Source organism: Cervus canadensis, chromosome 16, assembly GCF_019320065.1.
Source record: "Cervus canadensis isolate Bull #8, Minnesota chromosome 16, ASM1932006v1, whole genome shotgun sequence".
Lineage (NCBI taxonomy): Eukaryota > Metazoa > Chordata > Mammalia > Artiodactyla > Cervidae > Cervus > Cervus canadensis.
Genome location: NC_057401.1, coordinates 31,326,481 through 31,352,794, shown reverse-complemented (window position 1 = coordinate 31,352,794; position 26,314 = coordinate 31,326,481).

Below are 26,314 nucleotides of genomic sequence, written 5' to 3'. Positions count from 1 at the left end.
CAATGTTAAAGTGCCTCAGGGCTTTATCCTGGGTCTTTTTCTTGAACTTTCACTTCATAAACTCTTCCTGAGCAATTTTTCTGCTTCTGTTACAAAGGCCAATAGTTCTGAAATCATTTGCTTCTGAGCTCTATATGAATGCCAACCCAATGCCTCCATTTTGACGATCTTTAAGAAAGCTCAAATTCAACTTGCTCATGTCATTTTCCTTTCAAAATGTACTCTCTTATTTTTTATTTTAATTAACGATCTTATTATGCACCCAGTGGCTAACAAAAAAATCTGGAAGGCATCATATTCCTTCCTCTCCTTTAATCCCATTTAATACATTCATTTTTTTTTATGCATTGAGACAAATAAGTCCCTACCAGGTGCCAGGCTCTATTTCAGTCATCTCTAATCCACTCTGCTTAATTCATTCTGTTACATAAATAGTGATCTAATTTGCCCAGTTTATATTCTCCACCAACCCCTTGGTTTATGATCCAGGTCTTACCTGAACTACTGCAATGACCTCCTAACTGCCCCATATTCACTCTAGTTTTCATTTATCTGTATGCTATAATATTTAATCTTCTCTAGCACCACTTTTAATTATCAAAATCTTCAAAAAGTTTTACAGTGAATAACAAACATGCATGTATGTACTCTCTTCTTATATTCCACAATTGTTAACATTGTACTATGTTTGTTTTATTTTATTATTTCTGTATAATGTGTTTGTGACCACAAAAATGTTCATATTTTATCTATACTATTTGAAAATAAGTTGTAAATAACATGACAGTTCACCCTATAACTTCAGTGTACACATCTTAAGAATATAGAGGATGTCCTATATAACTACAATACCATATCTAAGAGAATAACAATAATATTCCATAATATCCAGTCCATATTCTCAATTTCTCAATTGTCCCAAAATCTCTTCTCTTATTGCTCCCTGCACCCTCAATCAAAATTCTCCTTGGATTAACTCATTGCATTTCATTGTTACATATTTCTCTTACATTTAAGTTTAGAATTGTTCCCAATCATTTTTTTCAATGACATGAACTTGGTAAAAGTTAAGTTCAAGATAGTTGCATTGTAGAATGTTACATATTCTGAGTATGTTGGTCTATTTCCTCATTATTTAGAGATGCTACATTTTAGTTCTGTTTTTTAAACTTTCTATTTTGTATTGGGGTATAGCCAATTAACAAAAAATTTTGTGATAGTTTCAGATGAACAAGGGAAGGAACTCAGCCATACATATACATGTATCCATTTTCCTCCAAACTCCCCTCCCATCCAGGCTCCCACATAACATTAAGCAGAGTTCCATGTGCTATATAGTAGGTCCTGGTTGGTTATCTGTTTAGAATATAGCAGTGTGTACATGTCCATCCCAAACTACTTAACCACCCCACCCCCCCACACTTCCCCCTGGCAACCATAGCTTGCTCTGGAAGTCTGTTGAGTCTGTTTCTGTTTTGTGCATGAGTTCATTTGTATCATTTCTTTTTAGAGTCCACATTTAAGGGATGTCATGTGATATTTCTCCTACTCTGTCTGACTTACTTCATTCCGCATGACATTCTCTAGGTCCATCAATGTTGCTTCAATTGTACTATTTCACCTTTTTTATGGCTGAGTAATATTCCATTGCATACTTGTACCACATCTTCTTTATCCATTCCTCTGTCAATGAACATTTAAATTACTTCTACATCTTGGCCATTGTAAACAGTGCTGTATGTATGTAAACAGGGGGCATGTATCATTTTGGATAATGTTTTTAGACATGTTACATTTTAATATTTGGTCAGGGTGCTGACAGCTGTCTTTTCTTCTCTTTATCACAACCATATATTTTTACATTTTCAGTTAGAAAATGATTTTTCAGGTGATCCTCTGGCACCATGCTAATACCCTGTTCCCCACCAAGCTTTCACCCAATGTTTTAGCATCCATTGATGATCATTGGCTGCATCAATTACTAGGTTGGGTGATTTTCTCAAAATGTAAATCTAATCATCATTTCTCTTTATTCATTTTCTATAGCTACCTAGTAAAGTCCAAAACACTTAGAATGCCTTCCAAGTCCCTTTGAGGTCTGCTTATCCCTCCAAACTGTTCTCTTGTTTCTCTCCTCTTCACTCTACACATTCTAACCAAATTGGTCTTCTATTGGAAATGTGCAAGTTATATTAAAAGTTCACATATTCTGCCTTTAGTGTTACATTTGACCTTCTAAAAAATCTGCTTTTCTGCCCTTTGTGTTTATTTTTCAGGAGGAAAAAACATATGACTTGAAGCAAAGCTGAAAGTCTCTGTGAAGTCAGATAATAATGTTTTCTTTTAAGCTAATCTCTTTTGCAAAGCTGTGGCTTTCCAAGGCTCTTAGCAGGCAATAGAGGGTCTGCTTCTTTGAAGGGATAAAATGTCCAAAACAGTTTCACCCTGATTTTTAGCTTAAGGGAAAGGAAGAGAAGACATCTGATGCACTTTCTGTGTAACTACTATTGACAAAAAGATTTGGCCTGAAATTTCTGCCCCTCCCTCCATTTCCCCCAGAGGAGGATTAAAGGGTAGACAGAAGGTATTGAGCTTAATTTTCCTTCCAGCAATTTTAACTTCCAGTAAATTTCACTTTTCAAGTTCTTTAGCTTTCTGAGGTCATTGCTGTTAACAGAAACAATAATTGCTATTATTATTATTACTGTAATCTGGCATCTGTACTTTTATTCTGCCATCTGGAAGACATCAAAACTTAAATAACCCATGATGATCTTTTTAGGTGAGAGAACAGTCCGTCAACTAACTGTTCTGGCAATAGTCAGGGTGTGTCCCTCTGAGGTCAGTCCTTTGGATCACTCAGTCCTGCATGCCAATGGGTAGCTTCTATCTGTGTTAATAACAGAATACCAGGCAACCTAGGAAGTATTTGTTAAAGAAGAGAGTGCAGTTTGAAGCAAACTTACAACTTTTAAACTAGGAGACCATGCCTATATCATGTACCTTAACAACAACCAATATTTTGGTCAGGAATAAGCAGGACATTCTTCTACAGAGTTCTCACTTTTTCCAGGTTCCTATATGTTCTGAGGGTGGTTTTCCAGCTCCAAAATTTGCTTATCCTCCACCCCATTTGGTTCACAAAAGAGACTTTCTCAATTCTTGGCACGCCTCTTCAGTATTGCCCTTCTGTGCCTTATGGACTTCCAGGGCGAAAATCTTGGCCAGTTTTAATCATGTACTTCACACAATGCCAGCCTCTGGGGTAAAAAAGAACTTTGGAAGGCCAACTGAAATAAACTCTTGATCCAAAATGACTTGGTGTCCATCTAGATGACAGTGGTTGATTCTGGAAAAGAAAAAAGGTGGAGTCCTGAGGATAATGGGGCCAGGGGCTGCTGGCTTCTTCTAGTGGCCTCATTTCAAGCTTATCATTATGGTCTCTTGTTGAATGTATGCTCCCCTCAGGCTCACATCTCCTCTGAGCCGCTCTGGCAGAAGCCACTCACTTATAGATGGCACGTACTAGGATATCCCCACTAAAATAATATAGGTCTTGTCATTTGGACCATGAAATCAAACAGCCATGCAAAGGACACTTCCTTCATCATATTGCTTAATTAAAGGCCACGTGTCAAAACCACTGAAAACAAAACCTATAATCAGTGAGTTAAGATATTGCCCTCATTGTTACCATCTCAGCCCAGTTGCCTTCCATATAAAAGGTTGAAAGTGTACGGGGAAGTATAACTGAATACAAAAATAATTTAACTATTTAAATGCTTAGAGAATTTAATTTCATGCTTAGAGAATACCTACTAGGTGTGTGCTTGACTCTGAGGATAAACATATCATTCATAAAGGACCAACAGTCTTGTGGGCACTCAGTTACATCAATAATTTACCAAGTATTAACACCGAAATCCCCATGTAATAACTGACATAGAGTCACAATGCTAAAGAGATTATTTCTTGGGGAACCAGAAGGGTCCACAGCAGAAGTACAATGGCAAAGGGGGCCTCAAAGAATCACTTGGAGTTGATTAAGTATAGCAAAAGCAATGGTATTGAAATGTTGCTGAACCACGAAAGATGCCAGGATTCTTGGCCTCCAAAGGAGACGAATTCAATCCAGGGCCAGAGACGAGGCTTGATCACTCAGAGCTTTTGTGTGATAAAGTTTTATTAAACTATAAAAGAGATAGAGAAAGCTTCTGACATAGATAACAGAAGGGGGCAGAAAGAGTGCCCCTTGCTAGTATTAGCAAGGGAGTTATATACTTTTTAATTAGTTATTGCAATGAATCAAAAGAATGTCTGGAGGTTGTAAAGATCTTACTAGATCCACTCCCATAATTTACATTTTAAGATAACAGGATTAGCCAGAAGGTTTTCAGGAAGGAGAAACTGTCCTCAAGCAGTATACATTGTTGTTATATAATCCTTAGTACAGAGTTTAAACTGAGTTGTTTGTTGTGTAACCATCAGTTTGAGGCTTAAAGATAAAAATGTTTTATATGACTAAGACTGAGGAATGTAGAAGTAAACAAACAAAAAAAAAGTTTGTCCTTTCCTCCTCCTTGAAAATTCCAGACCCCTATCTCCTTCAGTTCAGTTCAGTCGCTCAGTCGTGTCTGACTCTTTGCGACCCCACAAATTGCAGCACGCCAGGCCTCCCTGTCCATCACCAACTCCTGGAGCATACTCAAACTTATGCCCATCGAGTCAGTGATGCCATCCAGCCATCTCATCCTCTATCGCCCCCTCCTCCTCCTGCCCCCAATCCCTCCCAGCATCAGGGTCTTTTCCAATAAGTCAACTCTTCGCATCAGGTGGCCAAAGTACTGGAGTTTCAGCTTCAGCATCAGTCCTTCCAATGAACACCCAGGACTGATCTCCTTTAGGATGGACTGGTTGGATCTCCTTGCAGTCCAAGGGACTCTCAAGAGTCTTCTCCAACACCACAGTTCAAAAGCATCAATTTTTCCCGCCCTCAGCTTTCTTCACAGTCCAACTCTCACAACCATACATGACCACTGGAAAAACCATAGCCTTGACTAGATGAACCTTTGTTGGCAAAGTAATGTCTCTGCTTTTTAATATGCTGTCTAGGTTGGTCATAACTTTCCTTCCAAGGAGTAAGCGTCTTTTAATTTCATGGCTGAAATCACCATCTGCAGTGATTTTGGAGCCCAAAAAAATAAAGTCTGACACTGTTTCCACTGTCTCCCCATCTATTTCCCATGAGGTGATGGGACCAGATGCCATGATCTTAGTTTTCTGAATGTTGAGCTTTAAGCCAACTTTTTCACTCTCCTCTTTCACTTTCATCAAGAGTCTTTTTAGTTCCTCTTCACTTTCTGCCATAAGGGTTGTGTCATCTGCATATCTGAGGTTAAAGGTATTTCTCCTGGCAGTCTTGATTCCAGCCTGTGCGTCCTCCAGCCCAGCATTTCTCATGATGTACTCTGCAGATAAGGTAAATAAGCAGGGTGACAATATACAGCCTTGACGTACTCCTTTTCCTTTTTGGAACCAGTCTGTCGTTCCATGTCCAGTTCTAACTGTTGCTTCCTGACCTGCATACAGGTTTCTCAAGAGGCAGGTCAGGTGGTCTGGTATTCCCATCTCCTTCAGAATTTTCCACATTGCCATTTCCACATTTCCACGTTGCCATTCCCTCCACCAGGGGATCTTCCCGACGCAGGGATGGAACCCATGTCTCCTGCATTGCCAGGAGGATTCTTTACTGCTGAGCCACCAGGGAAGCCAGATAAAATAATTTATTGTGGTGAGGCTTGTGGTATCTTCCTGACTGCTTTTGCCTGTTTATTTACCTCTTCTTTTCCCCTTCTTCAAGAAGAGAAAGGGTGAAATTTTCCCCATGGATAATTTATTGAGAACATGGTGCAGAAGGAAGATTTCTATATTCCCAGAACTCTGACGAAATCTGGGGAATTGAAGCATACGGAACATGTCTTGGGGCCACAGCTGGTCTCTGAACTAAGACGACAGGGACTGGATGAGAAGGGAATGGTTACCCACTCCAGTATTCTTTCCTGGAGAATTCCATGGACAAGGAGCCTGGCGGACTACAGTCCATGGGGTCGCCAAGAGTTGGATACGACTTAGCGACTAAACAGCCGCAGCGGTGTGGATGGCAGTGCTCTTTGGGGTCAAAGAGTAAGAGACTCCTGATTTTATGGTGGGGGGAAAAGAAGCAGATGGGAGAATTTAGAGTAGTTGTTTGGCCTTTATTTGTTCAGATATGACCCTGCTCTGACCTTGAGACAGAGGAGGCATAGCTCTAAAAGTATTTCATATGTGCTTAGTCCCCCAGTCATGTCCAACTCTTTGCGAGCCCATGGACTATAGCCTGCCAGGCTCCTCTGTCCATGGGGATTCTCCAGGCAAGAATACTGGGGTGGGTTGCCATGCCCTTCTCCAGGGGATCTTCCAAACTCAGAGACTGAACTCAGGTCTCTGGCATTGCAGGTGAATTCTTTACCATCTGAGCCACTAGGGAAGCCCAAGAATACTGGAGTGGGTAGCTTATCCCTTTTCCAGGGGAATCTTTCTGACCCAGGAATCAAACTGGGTTGCCTGCCTTGCCGGTGGATTTTTTACCAGCTGAGCTACCTATGTATAATTCTGTAGGGTGGATCTCTGCTTGGTAATATAAGGAGAGGACCAGGATGGGAATTTATGTTTACACCTGTCACATTTATCCTGTTTCAGGCATTTTTTAAAAAACATTTTACACAAGTTTCTCAATATTCATTCTGGGTTTCTTCACTTTTCTTTCAAAACTGCCTACTCTTGGGAGCCTTGAGCTGCTATTAGCTATGTCTTCTGCACCAGGTTTGTATAGGGAGACTCCCAAAGCCAGGTTTACTTCTCCACTCAACACTCAGGCCATCAGACACATTGCGTTTTCTTTTAATCTCCATCTGAATTTGCCTGTATGCCAATTCCCAGCCAGAGAATTGATACACAGTTCATTTATTAATGTTTTACCACATACTACTCCCACACATGTACAATGTTTCTTAATGCGGCTGCATATAATGAGATTTTCACTTGGCTAGGCTCACCTCACCCACACAGTAGTTACCTGCTCTTGGGCCCTCTCTACGAATAAATGATGTGTTTAATGACTGATCCAGTCCACCTGTATGTAGTCAGATGCAATGGCCTCATGGGGATTTCCCGCTGTCTCAGGAAGTTTTACAGAGTTGTTCACTCTTAGAGTTAGTTTCCTAGAGCTGCCATACAAACTAGTACGAACCTAACAAAATTTTATTTTCTCCCAGTTCTGGAGGCCAGAATTCTGAAATCAAGAGTGCTCACTTGCTAAAAGGTCTAGGGGAAGATCCTGCCTTGCTTTTGCTGGCTTCGGTGGCTCCTGGCATCCCTTGGTGTATGCCGGCATGACTCCCGTGTCTGTCCTTGTCTTCACACGGCTTTCTCACCTGGGTCTCTGTGTGGTCTCTCTTCTTCTTGTAAGGACACTAACCTTGAATCCCCGAATCCAGGATGATTTTATCTCAACACCCTTAGCTAATTACATCAGCAAAGATCATATTTATAAATAAGGCCACTTTCTGAGGTTCTGGTTGGATATGAATTGGGACTGGAAAGGGGACCTTATTCAGCCCACTATATTCTTTTATATGATCAAAGCAAGGGAGAAGGAAATACAAAGGAAAGCAAATGCTTCCTTGACCCTCTAGGGACTCTGCTTCTCATTTTTTCATTGACCTATCTCAGGAGGTGGCCTTGCATCACAGCAATTCTCTCTTCCCTTGTTGTTATGCCTTGACAGCACAAGAAGAGACTGCTTCCTTCCATGTAGCCCAAACACTTTGCCTTTTTATTGCCTCTCATCACTTGTTTCCATGAGTCTGTTTCTGAGATGTCCAGCATACTCACAGATGTTTTAAATTATCTTTCGACTTGTGCCCCTTTCAGGATGACTAATGTGTGAGTTTCTCACCCATTGAGAATTGCTGTTTACAATTATTTCTCTCTAGTCCAATCTGCATTTTAATCAACTGAATTCTAGATGTGGCTAGAGTACTAACATTATATCCATTTTAAACACGTTCCTGGTGTTCTTTAAGTCACTTTTCACTGTGTGACAGTTTTCCTGTTCTGGACAATTTCAACTAAGCTTTCCAAGTGAAAATTGGAAAATTGGTAAAATCTCCACCACTCTTGCTATCTGAATGTAATGTCTGTGTTTTCTGAACACTGAGCCAAGACACATAGTCTAACTTACAGGACTGCACTCACTGGAATTACAGATTTGAAACCCAAACTTCTCTGGAAAGTCAATTTGTCATAAATAGAGGAGAGCTTAATGAATACTAAGCCAGGTTTTGTGGAAAACATCCAATGACAGTGCCTTTGCCTTCTGTGAAGACAAAAATACTTCTACAAAAAGAAATTTTCTCTGATCAAATCTCAAACTTCATTTACCTGATTTAGAATTAAAATTAAGATAGGAAATTGAAAAGGCACTTAAGTTTTAGAATAATCTGTCAGCAAAACAAGATTTGTCTGATTAGTTGAAAACTAAGCATCTGTCTTAATATGTGTAAACAAGCACTATTCCGAGAATCTACACGAGTTCCAAAATCAGTCACCTTACCACTGAAGGCCTATTCAATTCTTCAGCTTTAGTGGTAAGGATATTGTAGACAGCTAGCATAGTATATGCAATATGTAAATTATCCAACAGAGTAAATAGAAACATTCTAATTCATTGCAAATTAAATGTTTTTTTGTTTTGTTTTCCTAAACTATTTTGCAACTTCTCAACTCCTACTTCATTTAAACATATTCATTTTATTTTCTTAGTAAAAATGATATTCTTAAAGTAATTAGGCTGTCAGCTCAAAATATTTCATTTCCTTCTGGTAAAAAGAAATTTTGAAAAATATTTTCATTGTTTCACAGTTATTTTAAAACCACTTATCTCTTTAACTATTTTTGGCATAAAAAAAGAAATCATATTCACCTTCACTCATACCCTATTTCAAGTCAGAGCTCTCCTTTCTGAGTCTGCTAACAGCTCAAATGATGTTCAGCTATTATCCTCGGGGTACAATATAAGTAAACAAGCACAATTCAAATAAAACAGAATTACCTGAAGGAAACAACTGTTTTAACACAAGCCATAAGGCACTCAATTTCAAGTTTGTCCAGTCTTCAAATGCTTGTTTTTTGATGTTTTGTTCTTGACAGATCTCTATACATGGCCACATGGTCACAATCTGGGCACCTTTGAGAAAAGTCCATATTGCTCTTCCCATTTGCCCCATTTTCTGTGAACTTGGGCATGTGACAGGAGGCACAGACTCCTGCCTCGCTCCATTCCCAATCTCCCATGTTCACTCCTCAGCACTCCACAGTCTCTCTCACCTGTCCCTCCTCAAGGTCATTCATAAATGGACAATCTCCACTGACTCAGAGAATCAGACAAGAGTTGCAGATGCAACTTGGGGCCTCGCTTTAGCTCAAACCTGTTGCCTTGGAGACCTTGCACTTGTCTAGGCTCTGCTTGGTAACAGGCCTCTGTCTCATCACAGGGCTGGGCAAAGAGCCCAGTCTGAAGCAGCCACAGTCCTTCAACCTTTAATCACTGCTCCAGTTGGGTACATGCATTGATTCTAGCAAGGAAACCCTCCTTCCTTCTCTGGCTTCCTGCTAAAAGGATATAAGCTCTGAGCTCTGTAGCTTTGTCTCCTGACACATCTATACAAAAGAAGATGAGAAAAAAAGATGTCAGAGATCAGAAAATAATCTTGTGGATCACCCCCATATTCCAAATCCCTTAGAGGATTCCTTCCTAAAAAAAAAATTAATAAAATCCCCCACCCCTTTTTAGTTTAAATAGGATATAATTGACATGTAACTCTTACAACTTAAATAATTAATCTTAACTAATATAAAAAGGGTGAGATTCTGGGAACAAAGTTAAGCATAAGACTCAGGGACCAACTGGAGATTTACCCTTTTGGAGGATTGGAGTGCTGGTGGTAATAACTGGAGAGCAAACGAGTGCAAGGATGAAAGAGGGCAAGTCCAATACTTGGGATGTTGTTGTTAAGTAAGAGTAGATCAAGCAGTCTCCAAATCAGAGGAACTGCAGAGGCCTGAGACAGGTAAGAGACAGGAGGCAAACAGGTATTTTGGATTTGATCTTTGGGAACTGGGCTGCCGGGTAATGACTTGGCACAGGAAAAAGGAGTCACTAGTAATTGGTATAGTAATCTTTCAAAATGTACAAGTCAACTAATTGAAGTTGAGTCATAGGTTCAGACAAAATAGCAACAGATACAGTTTCCTTTAGCCATTATATTCACTCTACCCAGCAGTTTGATTGTCCCCAGAACCTGGGCTAGAACAAAAGAAAGTGCAAGAACAGGTATGTATATAGACTTCACCACTTTCCTCCCCACGACTTCAATTGTCAATCCCTTTTTGCAGGCTTCATTTTAAGTCAAACCCCATGAGTGTTTTTGCCACTTCTTAACAGATATGAGACTGTTTCTTTCCACTCAGTTCCCAGTTTCCAAATAGGTCAGGTTCCAAATATTTATGTGTGTGAGCTGGGAAAGTAATCCTTCAGAATGTACCTGAGCTTTTGTAGGTTTTTGATGGCTGAAACCCAATCACAAAGAAAGTTTACGCTATGGGGAAATGGACCCTGAGCTAAGACTCGAGACTCTCAAGCATACATTTCCCCACCCCAGCTTCACACCTAAAGCCACAGCTACTGCAGAGAGAACACGGCAGGGTTCAGAATGACCCCTCCCCTACTTTGAATCCTTAACAGCCAGTGAAAGGAAGCACTGAATGTTCTGGTTATCTACTGTTCTATAACAAGCCACGCTCCAAATTAGAGACCATACAGAAATTGAACATAAAAACCACTCTACTATACCTCATGATTCTGGGGGTCAGGAGTTAGGGTAATTTTCTACTGAGCAATTCTTCCGCTCACTTGAAGTCTACTGGGATCACTTGTGTCTGGTAGCTTGGTTCCTTACATTCTGAAAAACTCCCGAGGGCTTCACTCACATGCCTGAAACCTTAGCAAGAATGGCTGCAAGGCTGCACTGAGCAGGGGCCCCCTCTGTCTCCATGGAGTCGCAGAGTTCCTAGCTATAGGGTTCCAATAGGATAGCCGGACTTCTCACATGTCACCTAAGGACTCCAAGAGGATAAAGTAGAAGCTGCCTATCCTTTCAAGTGCCAAGCCCAAACTGGCAGAGAATCTCTTCCATCATATTCTGTTTGCCAAATTGGCACAGGCCAGCCCAGATTCAAAGGGAAAAGGAACAGCTCTTCACCTTTCCATGGGAAGAATTTCAAAACTTTTCAGCCATTTTTAATCCATTACAGTGTTCTTCTAGGACTCTAACAGGGCTACACTGTCAACTCTGAGGTCTTTCCTTGTTTTCATGTTCAAACAACTTTTAAAATCCATGGCTACAAATTTCTTCAGGAGAGTTCAATACACCTTTATTTATGCATTACTCACTGGGAGAGAATAACATGCCAGGAGAAATGCCCTGGCCTGGAACTATGACAAGCAAGGCAGATTGATCATTTCTGCGCTTATGCAGATTAACTTCTGATAGACAATATAAGAAAGTAAAAGGCCATTATACTTCCTGATAATTTCTATGATAAGGCATTTGAGAATGGAACATATTCTAGAAGAGGTGATACTAAAATGTGACCTAAATGATAAGTAAGAGCTAGCCAGACCAAGAGGAGAAGAGTATTCAAAGCAGGCAGAAAAATTTGCAAAGGACTGAAGTTTTTATAGACAGCAATCTATTTCTAGAATAAAGTTGAAAAGGTGTAGAGAGTATATAAAGAAAGACATAGTGGAAAGAGAAGGCTGGAGAAGTAATCAGGAGTCAAATCAAGAAAAGTCATATAGTCACTTCAAGAAATCAGGACTTTATTCTTAATGTGGGAATCCAAGTCTGATGGAGAACTGAAGGACATAAGCAGAGAAAAGACATAATTAGATTGTGCTTCTAGTAGATTACCTGGCTGCAGTGAGAAGAAGGCATTGGATAATTGTAAAGCAGGAGGCATGGAGGGTATTAAGCAAACTGTGCAATGACGTTAGTAAAAGGTCATGGTGGCCTGAATAGGGAAGTGGCAGTCACTATAGAAAAATGTGGTCAGGGGTTTTAAAAGCAATTCAGGTCAAATCAATTGGACTTTGTGATTGGATGTAGATGGTGAGGGAGATGAAAGAGGAAAGGCTGCCACTCAACTGATGATTAAAGTTTTGGCGAAGACTGACGATGTCAATGTACCGAGGCAGAGAACACAGGAGAAGGCTCAGGTTTGGACACAGGAGTGAGTGCATTTTAAATGCATTGAATTTGAGGTACCAGTGAGACATCTGGTAACCACCCAAGTGGCTCAGCAGTAAAGAATCTGCCTGCCAATGCAGGAGACCCAGGTTCGATCTGAGTCGGGAAGATCCCCTGGCAAAGGAAATGGCAACCCACTCCAGTATTCTTGCCTAGGAAATCCCGTGGACAGAGGAGCCTGGTGGTCTTCAGTCCATGGGGTCACTTAGCAACTAAACAACAACAATGAGACATCCTATATGCTGAGAAGAAATCCTTCAAAGGAGGCTAAAAGGACATGGCCAGAGTTAAAGAAAAGGGTCATGACACAGAAGCCAACAAGAGTCAATGTTCAAGAAAGAGTGAGTGGAGTGGCCAGTAGATTCAAATGCAATCTCCATTCACCAGTCACTGAGTTAGAAAATGGAACCCCAAAATGACTAAGATGGTCTTCCTGCCCTTGGAAACATTATTGTGTTATTTCCTTATGTCTAATCCCTACCTTGGCTCCCTTGGTACTGAGATTTTTATCTTCTTCTCCACAGTTCTTCTGGAATCTGGAGTCCTGGGTCCAAATACCAGTTTATATAGCACAATACCTAGTCATGCTAACTTACTACTTCTTACAAAGTATTATCGATGTGGTAATTGACTCCCCATTGCTAAAAATTTTCTATATTTATTTCCCTACTTGGTCAGAGTCTGTGGTTTCCATGCCCCTGTTATGATTTGGTTCATTTTGTTTCTGAGTGCCAAGATCAAATCCCCTTCTTGCTGTCCCAACCCAGAATGAGCTGCCTGTTCTAATACATACATGGAATGACCCGAAAATGAATATTCATAAGGCACAGATGATCTGTATTCTAAAAGATAAGGGTCAAGAGGAGTCTCAAGACTCGTTTGCAGCCAACAGTTTTCTCTTCCCTGTAACTCTGGCAGTTCTTTTGTGTGTTCCCTTAAGAAGGGTACTGTGAAATGTCTTACTTTTTTCAGAGGACATTTATCAACAGGGTATTGACCCTGAAGTATCATTGGACAGGCAGATTTTGATACTGGAGTTTTCAGCCTTTCCTCCTGTTATATCCTATATGTTAGACTCCCCATAGGGTGGGGAAATCAGGGCAGACCGTGGAATCATCTGTTCCTTGGTACTGCAATATCACCTGGCAGATGGAACCTTATGGCTGAGCTTTGGAGGAAAGTATTCTCTCCTGCCATTGGCAGGAATTTAGGGCAGCTTCTTTCTGGCTCATAAAGTTGTCCTTTGTAAACACTATAATTTTGGCTCTCTAGTCCTTTCTCAATTTTCCATGCTAAAAGGAGCTGAGCCTTGGCATAGATAATGCACAATATACTACTTGGGTAATAATTGGGAGCATATTATAATGGATGATTTTTTGTAATAGATGTAATTTTTTTCATCTATGCTTTGCCTGGACTAGTATGACATGGGCACACGCCACTGTCGGCAGTTTTATGGGGAGAGGAGAGGGCATTGAGCAAAAGCTGGGCTATGATTTTTTTAATGTGTGGTGAAAAATTCACATGTAGTTTATAAAGTTCTGATTGTACATTTAACCCAATAATGCACAGGGAATTAAAGTGCAATTCAACATACAGCAAATGTTTCAGAAGAGTAGAGTCATATCATACAGGAAGGTTACCTTCAATGGAGTAGCCTATAAACCCAAATTTGCATATAGTCAGAATTATTTATTTGCAGAGACATGGGTGGGCCTAGAGACTGTCATACAGAATGAAGTAAGTCAGAAGGAGAAAAGCAAATATTATGTATTAACACATGCGTGTGGAATCTAGAAGATAGTACAGATGAACCCATTTGCAAAGAAGAAATAGAGACACAGACATAGAGAATAAACATATGGATACCAAGGGGGGAAAGGGAAGAGTGTGGGATGAACTGGGAGACTGGGATTGACGTATATACTCTATTGATACTATATATAAAATAGATAACTAACGAGAACCTCTGTAGAGCAGAGGGAACGCTCCTCAATGCTCTGTGGTGACTTAAATGGGAAGGAAATCCAAAACAGAGGGGATGTATGTATACATATGGCTGATTCATTTTGCTGCATGGCAGAAACTAGCACAACACTATAAAGCAACTATACCCCAAGGCGGGAGCGGGGATCGGGATGGGGAATACATGTAAATCCATGGCTGATTCATGTCAATGTATGGCAAAAACCACTACAATATTGTAAAGTAATTAGCCTCCAACTAATAAAAATAATTGGGAAAAATAAATGAACAGCAAAACTAGAAAAAAAATTTTAAAGCATTATTAAATTTTTTAAATCTTGGCAGTATTTCACACATTTGATTTGAATGTGTATTTAATAAATTCAGAGCAGGCACTTTTTTTTCATAGAGTTATTATAGATTAGTATTCCTCTGGTAATCTAAACTATATGCCAGCACTTGAATTCTCATAGTTGGCTTGAATTTCCAGATATTGAACAAAAGTAGAATCTTTTCTTCCCTAAAAACTAGGAATAAATCTACCATATGATGCAACAATGCCACTACCCGAGGAAGCTAAAGCTAAGAAAGCCACGATTCCAAAAGACATATGTGCCTCAGTGTTCATTGCAGCACTCTTTACAATAGTCAGAATATAGGAACTTAGATGTCCATCTACAGATGAAAGGATAAAGAAGTTATGGTGCATGTGTGGGTGCTAAGTCACTTCAGTCATGTCCAACTCTTTGTGACTGTAGCCCACCAGGCTTCTCTGTCCATGGGATCCTCCAGGCAGGAATACTGGAGTGGGTTGCCATGCCCTCTGCCAGGGGATATCCCAAACCCAGGGATCAAACCTGCATCTCCTGCATTGCAGGCAGATTCTTAACTGCTGAGCCACGAGAGAAGCCCCAAAGAAGATGTGGTACATATGTACAATGAAATAGTACTCAGCCATAAAAAAGAACGAATTTGAGTCAGATCTAGTGAGGTGGATGAATATAGAGTCTGTTATACAGAGTGAAATCAATCAGAAAGAGAAAAACCAATATCATATATTAATGGATATATATGGAATCTAGAAAAACAGTACTGATGAACCTATTTGGAGGGAAGGACTGGAGATGCAGATGTAGAAAACAGACGTGGGCACAGAGCGGGAAGGAGAAAGTGGGGAAAACGGAGAAAACAGCATCAACATATATACACTATTATGTGTAAAATAGATAGCTGGTGAGAAATTGCTATATATTAATAACACAAGGAGCCGAACCTAGCACTCTGTGATGACCTAGAGGGAATGGGATCAGGGCAGGGGAAGAAATCCCCAGAGGGAGGGAATATATGTATAATTGTGGCTGATTTGTACTGTTGTGTGGCAAAAACCAATACAACATTGTAAAGCAATTTTCCTCCAATTAAAAAATAAATTTTTTTAAAAAGTAGAATTTTCTCTAAAGATTTAAATCTTAGAATAAAACTAGCCAGGCAACAAATCTGTACAACTTGAGATACACGTAAACTAACACTCAATGGGAGGGCAGGAGAACTCCAAATATGCTCCCTTTCCAGAAGACATACACAGGAGTCCTCTACCCTGAGAACACAGTTCAAGAATCTTGCCAAGTCCTGTCCTAGCATTCCTCACTGATGGAGGAATAATCATAGTTATGCTTATGCTGCTTCCATCTGGCTTGCTGGTCAAGGAATGCCTTACATCAAGGAGTTAGCACAGAAGTCTCAGTTCAAAATGCTGGTACTACATAGTTGGAAACAATTATCAGTTAAGTGAACCTGATTTGAACTGAAGCATGGTCTACACAGTGGCTCAGACAGTAAAGAATCTGCCTGCAATGCAGGAGATTCAGGCTCAGTCCCTGGGTTGAGAAGATCTCCTGGAAAAGGGAATGGCTACTCACTCCAGTATTCTTGCCTGGAGAATCCCATGGACAGAGGAGCCTGGTGGGCCACAGTCCATGGTGTTGCAAAGAGTCCAACATGACTGAGCACCTAACACTTTCTTCACTTCTTTACTTCATGATCTACACAGGCTTCCTCAGTGGCTCAGTGGTAAAGAATCCACCTGCTAATTCAGGAGACATGTGAGACACAGGTTCTATCTCTGGGTTGGGAAGGTCCCTTGGAGTAGGAAATGGCAACCCGCTCCAGTATTCTTGCCCAGAAAACCCCATGGGCAGAGGAGCCTGGCGAGCTACAGTCCATGGAGTTACAAAGAGTTGGACGCCACTGACTAAGAGCACAATGGTCTACATAATATGCATAATTTTGTAAATAATGTGCATGCTTGCTCAGTCATGTCTGACTCTTTTTTGACCCCATGGATTGCAGCCCACCAGGTTTCTCTGTCCATGGGATTCTCCAGGCAAGAATACTGGAGAATACATCTTTTGCAGCTTCTGCATTGGCAGGTGGATTCTTTACCACCTAGGGAGCCCTTTGTAAAATAATGAAATGGCCTATATAGTTTCACTAAATATGTCACGTTCCAGTAAGATAGACCATGTTTGTATGCTCAGTCAAGTCTGACTCTTTGCAATCCCATGGACTATAGCCAGCCAGGCTCCTCTGTCCATGGGCTTTTCCAGGCAAAAATACTGGAGTCGATTTCCATCCAAGGAGCCAATCTAGATCTCCTTCACAGCTTGAGTGAATTTTGGTTTATCAACTTATAAAGTGAAAGGTGTTTGCTTCAAATTGAAGCTAACAAGAGCCACAGAAAATATCTCTAATATATCTCTTTTATGGTAGGTCATTGAAAAGAAAAACATGATAAAGTTCAGAGAAGCTCCTCCTTAATTCATAGGTCCCTGTGACTCCAGCAGTATAGTAAGTTTGTTTCTCCTTAACTCATAGTCCTTAAGTTTCAGGGCAGAACATTCAATTATAAGATCTTTCATTTTCCTATTGAACCTCAGTAGTATTTTAGATCTTTCAACAGATAATGCCAATCAGATAATAAACTAGAATAATTTAATCTATACTTCTGTTTTGCTGTTGATGCTTGAGGCAGAATGGCATAGTGGGGAAGTGTGGGCTTTAAGTGGGGATGTGAAACATCATGCTTTCATTTAGGATCTATGTGACTTTGGGCAATTCTCTTTGCCTCTCTAAGCTCCAGTATCTCTATCTGTAAATGAGGGTTAATAACATCTCTTTCAAAGACTGTTGTGAAGAAAACATAATGTATTTTAAGTTGCTGATATCAACTGAACCAGTAGTTCTCAAACTAAATTTTGCATGAGAATCACTTTAGGATCTTGATAAAATTAGCAGTCCATTCAGTGTCTCTGATTCAACCGGTCTGGTGAGGAGTCTGAGAACCCACATCTATTAACAAACATCTCAACTGATTGTTTCAGATTTCCAAAGAGCATTCCTTGAAAAGCACTCTATTAAACTGTTTTTTTTTTTTAAATTAAATTTCCTGTAGCCCCCGATGGTAAAGAATCTGCTGCAACACAGGAGACCCTGGTTCGATCCCTGGGTCAGGAAGATCCCCTGGAGAAGGGAATGGCAACCCACTCCAGTATTCTTGCCTGAAGAATCCCAGGACAGAGGATCCTGGCAAGCTACAGTCTGTGAGGTAACAAAGAATCGGACACAACTAGCAACTAACACTACTACTACTATAGTTGATTCACAATGCTGAGTTAGATTCAGGTGTACAGAATGCAGTTGCAAAAATTCTTAACAAAAATATTAGCAAACTAAACTAAACACAGAAAAGATCATAAACCATGATCACGCTGGACTCATCCCATGGTCACAAGGATGGTCCAATGTGATATACCATATCAGCAAAAGAAAAGACAAAAACCACACGATCACCACAATAAATGCAAAGAAAGTAGTTGACAAAATTCAAAATCCATTCTTGGTAATAATTCTCATCAAAGTGTGACAGAGGGAACATATCTCAACATAATAAAAGCTATTCATGACAAACCCACAGCCAACATAATCCCCAATGGTGAAAAGCTATTAATAAAAGATTTCCCACAAATTCTGGAACAAGACAAGGATGCCCACTCTACCACTTCTATTCAACACAGTATGGGAAGTCCTAGCCACAGAATCCAGATAAGACAAAGAAACAAAAGATATCCAAATTAGGAAGAGGTAAGATCGTTATTACGTGCAAATGACATTAGACTCTTTTAATATATGCTAGTTCCGTTCCTTTCCTTCCCTTCCGGTAAACTATTTCTAGCTATATATCAGATTTGGATTTTGGAATCAGACATTGTCCCCAAACAGCAGTTATTTCAGAAATTTGCTAATGGTCTCAAAGCCCCAACTCTACTCTGCTGTCAGTAAAAAAATCTCACACTGCTAATAGTCTGAGAAAACAGAAACCATCAGATGGGAACTGTATCCAGCCTACAGACTGAACCTTTTTTCATTCATCCAGTCAATGAATATTTATTGAAAGCCTGACATACACCAGGCACAATTCTAAGGCAGCTGTCAGCAAACTGTGGCTGGTGAGCCAAATCTCATCTGCTGCCTATATTTGTAAATAAAGTTTTATTGGAACAGGGTCATGTTCATTTGTTTACACATTATCTAGAGCTGCTTTTGTGCTTTAATAGCAGAGTTGAATGGAAACAGTGAAAGACTTTATTTTGGGGGGCTCCAAAATCACTACAGATGGTGACTGCAACCATGAAGTTAAAAGATGCTTGCTCCCTGGAAGAAAAGTTATGACCAACCTAGACAGTGTATTAAAAAGCAGAGACATTACTTTGCCAACAAAGGTCCATCTACTCAAAGCTATGGTTTTTCCAGTAGTCATGTATGGATGTGAGAGTTGGACTATAAAGAAAGCTGAGCGCCGAAGAATTGATGCTTTTGAACTGTGGTGTTGGAAAAAAGTCTTGAGAGTTCCTTAGGCTGCCAGGAGATCTGACCAGTCCATCCTAAAGGAAATCAGTCCTGAATATTCATTGAAAGGACTGATGCTGAAACTGAAACTCCAATACTTTGGCCACCTGATGCAAAGAGCTAACTCATTGGAAAAGACCCTGATGCTGGGAAAGATTGAAGGCAGGAGGAGAAGGGGACGACAGAGGATTAGATGGTTGAATGGCATTACCAACTCAATGGACATGAGTTTGAGCAAGCTCCAGGAATTGGTGATGGACAGGGAAGTCTGGCTGCTTCAGTCCAGGGGGTCGCAAAGCATTGAACACAACTGAGCAACTAAACTGAAATGAGCAGAATTGAAGAGTTTTAACAAAGACCTTATTACTCTCAAGGCTTAAATTATTTACTCTCTGGCCCTTTTAGAAAAAGTTTGCTGACTATTCTAGAGATGGGTTTTTAGATATGACTTTCCTTATTAGTCCATTATTTCTTACTTGATGTTCCTAAACATCTGGCATTTCCCCTTCATGTCAAGAAGTCTCAGTAGTGCAGCCTCTGAAATTTCCTATTCTACTTCATAGTCAGTAAGAAAATACATTAAAAATCACAGTGTTTTGAGGGAAAATTTTAGAGTTCACTATTTGTTCACCAGATCATGACTTAAGTAAATATGGAATTTTATCAGTTTGAATTCTTTACATCATAGACTAACATTGGCTCTTGTAAACAGAACCTGGAATCTGTTAGATGTATAGTTAGTAGCTAAAATTCTGAATAAGCCAGAGTTCCAGAGAATTAAGTCAGGAACAGGGCAAACTCTTCCTTAAGCTATAGTAATTTCTTAACTATGGGGTCTAGGTATCAAGGTAATGAATGGCTGGATTGGTATATCCTTCCATGTATCATTCTCCTCAAAATATAATTCCTAGAGAAAAGTGTCAAATCAACTTATATTGGATTCATTTCCATCTCCTAGCGGTAGACAGCTCACCTTGAATTCCTCCCTGTCAGGAGTGCCTGTGATGGCAAGGAGAAAATTTTCCTGAAGAGAATGCAAAGTGCTATTAAGAAAGGGTTATAATTTAAGTAGACAAGTAAATATCAAATGCCCAACATGTGTTCTTTGAGAAAGGAGAAGTGGGAGCTCAAATTCTGCTTTCAAAATCTACTTTAGGCTTAAAATGAAAAAGTGATAAGAGATCTGAAATGAGGCATTTTTTTCAAGAAATTTACATTTTACATCAAAGTCATGCCAGATTTCATTTAAATATTGGCTGTTTCATTTTTACCTTTCCAGAATTTCTTCTCACCTACTTCTCATAATCTCCAGTTGACAGAGTGACTCAGATCGAGTGGTGGTAAAGCACCTGCTTGCAATCCAGGAGACAAAAGAGATGTGGGTTCTATCCCTGGGTCGGGAAGATCCCCTGGAAGAGGAAATGGCAACCCATCCTAGTATTCTTGCCTGGAAAATTCCATGGACAGTGGAGCCTGGCAGGCTACATCCATGGGGTCGCAAAGAGTCGGACATGACTGAAGTGACTGAGCACACACATACACTGTATCATGAGCCTGCCTCTGTATTCATAACATTATCCCATCTCTTCATCCCAGTTGAATCCTAGAAGGCATGGGTGGTTGCTGAGTATTGATAATGTGTATTCACTGCCTACATTTTCCTCCTAATTCCTCTTTTGCCCAAGATAAAAGATCACAGGCTCGGGATATTAATGGAGCCAAGTTTGTTTTTAATTTATTAAGCAAACACTTAATTCCTTAATATGTGCCAGATACTGTCCTAAGATCTTGGCAAATATTAATTTGTTAACAACATTGAGAAGTAAGTACTATAACACATTTTGTAGGTGATGAAACTGAATACAAGAAATGTTAAGGAACTTAACATCTTCCCTGAGGTTACACAGCTGGATAAGCAACAGAAGCAGTGTTTCAATCCAGGCAGTATGGCTCCAAAATATTTCTCCCCAAAACATGCTGCCACCCAAACTTTGCAAAACCAACGAATTCACAAAGATACTGGAGACAATACATTGAACTCATTAGCAACTAAAGATCATGAACAGTTTAATTCTCTTGGGTCGAGCTTTATGGCATTTCACATAAAAAAGTTGCAGCAAACAAACAACCCTCATCTTCTAATGACCAGTGTCTACCTAATGCCTTACTCAGTTAAATGATTCTAGCACCTATTGTTCTGTCTTAATTGTTTCATTTGTTTATTCTACAACAAGCATGTACAGAGAGTATTGTATCCACGTAGCTCTTAAGGTGTTAGGGATAAAAAGAGGCATATGTCTGTGATGTGGAAGGAGGGGTACCTACTCTGTATCTGAAGGGGTCAAAAAGAAGCTATTGTAGGAGAGACCTATAGACTCCATGGACACTGACCATGTAGGGAGGAGGTGGTGACTAGTGGAGAGCAGGCTTCTAGAGTGGGAAGCTTGTGCCTAGACCACGAGGCAAGAAACCACACGTTGAGTACAACCCTCATAAAGGTAGTATCTCAGACTGGAATCCAGACTGAACTGGCCAATTTGCCACAGGTGGCTCTTTAAATTAAATTTATTTCAATTATTTACAATTAAAATTTAGTTAGTTGCACTAGCGATATTTCAAGTGTTCAATAGTTACCATATTGGACCATGCAGGTAGAGAAAAACAGGGAGTTCTACTAGTTGGCCGAAAAGTTCATATAGATTTTTCCTTAAAATGTTACAGAAAAGCACAAATGAACTTTTTGGCCAGTCCAATATTTAGACAACTGGTCCTGGCTGACAGCATGGGATACTGTTTGGAAGTGTAGATTTTGAAGTCAAACCCTAAAACTAATAAAAAGGAATTCCTGGGGATAGGGCCTGAGAATCTGAATCTCTACTGTATCCCCAGGTAATTCTGCATTAAGAACCAGAGGTGTAAACTGTGAGAAAAGGTCCAGCAACTGATGCAACTAATTGCAGAGGGAAGGGTTGTTTACAAAAAGCCTTTGAATACTAGCATAAGGAATCAGTGTTTAAATCTGAACACTGGGAGATCCTTTGAAAGGAGAGAAGGAAGAAATTTCATTAGTAACTACCTTCCCAACTTTTCTCCGTTCAGCTGCCAGAATGGCCTTTACAAAACTCAGATCTCCTCTGGTCAACAAACTTCCCCTGGTTAACCTTTCAAATATTTTCAGCTAAAAACCAAACTGACATAACAGACATCCCTCCCTCTAAGGTCTTTCTTTCAGAGCCCTGCCCCTTCCCTCCTTCCAACCACACCATCATCCTTCCCATACCTGGCCTTCAAAGTTCTAATCATTGTTGTCACTGTTCATTAAGGACTTCAATGCAATGGACATGAACTTGGGCAAACTTTGGGAAATGGTGAGGGACAGGGACTGAACAATGAAAAACAATGAAGGACTTCAAGCTCACTGAAATCAGCTTATGTGCTTAGCTGATCACTGTCTGACCACCACCCAGTAGAATGCCTCATGCCTACCAGGTGTTTCACAAATATCTGTGGAGTGAATGGATGAATATTTTATAAAGATTATTGACAGCAAAGTAGAAAATCAACTGTGGTAGATTGATTAGAGGGTGACAAGGCATGAAACAGAGAGCCATGCTGGGAGGGTGTTGTAATAACCCAGGTGAGTGATGGCTGTGATCTGAAGAGGGGCGGTAGCAGAGAGTAAGGAGAAATGGGGGAAATCAACAATGGGCTTCCCTGCTGGCTCAATGGTAAAGAATCCACTTGCCAATGCAGAAGACATGGGTTCAATCCCTGATCTGGGAGGATTCCGACAGGCCTCGGAGCAACTAAGCCCTTGCGCCACAATTGAGCCTGTGATCTAGAACACAGGTATAACTACTGAAGCCCGAGTTCCTGAGAGCCTGTGCTCAGCAAAAGCTTCACAAGAAGCTCACACACCACAACTAGAATGTAGCCCCTCCTCTCCAAAACTAGAGAAAAGCCCTCACAGCACCACACAACCAGCACAGCCAAAAATAAATTTAAAACAAATTTTTAAAAAAATCAGCAAGAACTGCAGAATCTGCACCATCTGTAATCATCTATCTCTTGAATCCTGTACTCCCCTCACTCCGTCTTTTCTAGATGCCTATAGTCCCTTTCTCTTTCTCTGTGATCCCCTATCCTTTGATTATTCCTATTCCTAGCAGCCTGTTTTTGGACTCTGCTATTATTTTTTTTTAATGGATGCATTCCTCAAATGCTCAGGGCCATTAACCATACCAATGCTCAATGAAATTTCCTTACTGGCTCTCTCTTAATCTATGAGCTGCAATTTGATTTTTCTGCCAAGAAGAAGAAGAATGAAACTCAACAGGCAGCTCATTTGTCCAAAAGCAGAGCATCTGACAAACCCTGGCCTTGCTTTTCCTGGAAATGTCAGATCTCTGAAGATAGAGAATTCTTTCAAATGTTGTTCCAAATAGCTATCTCCTTCTCACCTATGCTTAATTCCACTATAGTGCAGCAGCCTAAGATGAGGTAATGTAATTTATAACTATAAATGACTTTTAATTCCAGATCCTATATTTTCTCTTTATTTTGCCCTGCTTTATCACTCAAGATCTGCATAATCAACAAACCACATCAATCACTCCTCTCTACAATTCTATGGTCACCATACATACAATCTCACATTTTGTTAAATTACCCTCTATTGTCCTTGGACTACTCCCTATGTGTCTCCATCTAAACTTCCCATCTAATCGGTTGCTAGAGGTACCTACCTCTGCCGTCTCCCTGCCCTCACTCCAACTATTTAAGAAAGCAAGCCAGCTCAGTCCTAGAAATTAACAAACTGAATTGCTTTGTTTTCTTCGGAAACTGTGTTAGTCACTCAGTCATGTCCGACTCTTTGTGACCCCATGGACTGTAGCCCGACAGGCTCCTCTGACAATAGAGCTCTCCAGGTAAGAATACTAGCGTGGGTTGCCATTTCCTTCTCCAAGGGATCTTCCCGACCCAGGAATTGAACTTGGGTCTCCCACATTGCAGGCAGACTCTTTACCGACTGAGCCACCAGGGAAGACTTCTTCAGAACACTTTTCTTCTGAACACTTCCCAATTACCTAACCTCCCTGCAATATATAGGATAGCCATTCTCTGAAATAGCTACCCGAGAGCCCACTTGGATTTTCTCTTTAACTTGAATATCCAGCCTCTTCACCATCTGAAAAAACCCTACACATTTTGCTCATTTTGATGCCCACAATCATAACTTCATTCACTCCTGCTTATTCACCTGGTTTGTACTCCGTTGGAAAGATTTTTTAAGGTAGACCATTTTAAAGTCTTCGTTGAATTTGCTACAATATTGCTTCTGTTTACATTCTGATTTTTTGGCCATGAGGCGCTTGGGATCTCAGCTCCTTGACCAGGGATGGAAGCCACAGCCCCTGCACTGGAAGGTGAAGACTTAACCACTGTACTTCCAGGGAAGCCCCCATGCTCTTTCCTTAAGATGGAGCTTCTTGAGGTTCCCATTCAAGATGGAAATACTGTAGGATTCTGGGTTCACCTCTTCCCACGGACACACAGAATCTGCCGCTAAATATGCAACAACTTCCACTGAAAAAAAATGTAGAAAAACTGTCTGAGTCTACATACAGTCGAATGAAACTAGGTCCACATGGAGGTGAGTGGGAGAAGCTGGTTTACAGTTTACCAGAAGCCGGATACAGAGATGCAGTATCACCATAAACCCCAACCCTGCACTGTGACCTATAATCAGGAGGGAACTCAAAGCCCAAAGCTTATCCCTGAAGAGCAAAGAGTTTGAACCCCACATCACACATTTCAGCTTTTAAGATCTGTGCCTGAGAGGTAAGCTATCAAACAACTAGCTTTGAGAATCAGTGGCGCTCATGTTCATGAGGCAATATTCCCTCAAGGGGGATATTAGTTCTTAGGATATTTGCTGTTTTTGTTCAGTCACTTGGTCATGTCTAACTCTTCATGACCCCATGCACTGCAGCACGACAGGCTTCCCTGTCCTTCAGTATCTCCAGGAGTTTGTGCAAACTCATATCCATGATTCAGTGATGCCATCCAACCATCTCATCCTCTGTTGCCCTCTTCTCCTCTTGCCCTCAATCTTTCCCAGCATCAGAGTCTTTTCCAATGAGTCAGCTCTTCACATCAAGTGACCAAAGGACTGGAGCTTCAGCTTTGGCATCAGTCCGTCCAACAGATATTCAAGGTTGATTTCATTTAGGACTGACTGGTTTGATCTTGCTGTCCAAGGGACTCTCAAGATTCTTCTCCAACACCACGGTTCGAAAGCATCAATTCTTTGAAGCTCAGCCTTCTTTACGGAGGCTATGGAGGTCATGGGGAGGGGAAATCTTAGTCATTACAATGGTTTATGTCTCTCAAAAGGGCCACAGTATATAAACAAATGTACAGTGTCAACTAGTCTTTCAAATATTAAAACTGGCCCTGCAAACTTGCATTTGCTGGTTATTAAGCTAAGACTTCTTCCAACTCCAAACCCACCTTTCTGCCATCCACTTTAAGATGCCGCCCCTGGGATCTGAATCTCATCTCACTTTTGTTAGATGGCTCCCAGTTTGGTTCTGGCAAAAGGGGCTCCATTACTGAAAGGACTACTGATAACAGGCAGAGGGAGGAAGGCAGAGGGAAACATGCCCCTTCCTGAGTACTGGCCATCCTGTCACTCTCCACTCAGCAACAGCCCATCACCTAGGCAGTTGTAAGTGGGATTCTGGTTTCCTGTATCTTTTCACACTCACAAAACTGGCCTCATTGTACCCTTCAGAGATACCAGAAGACTGCCCAGCACCATCTACACAGCAATGTGGGTCCCAGCTCTGTGACACTTCTTTGCCAAAGACAAATTCCAACCACTTCCTTCTGTCCCTCCTGTGTTGTTGAGTCCAGTTGCTGTCATGTCTGACTCTTTGTGACCCTATGAACTGAAGCACAGAGGGTCCTCTGTCCTCCACTATCTCTCAGAGTTTACTCAAACTCATGTTCATTGAGTCGGTGATGCCATCCAA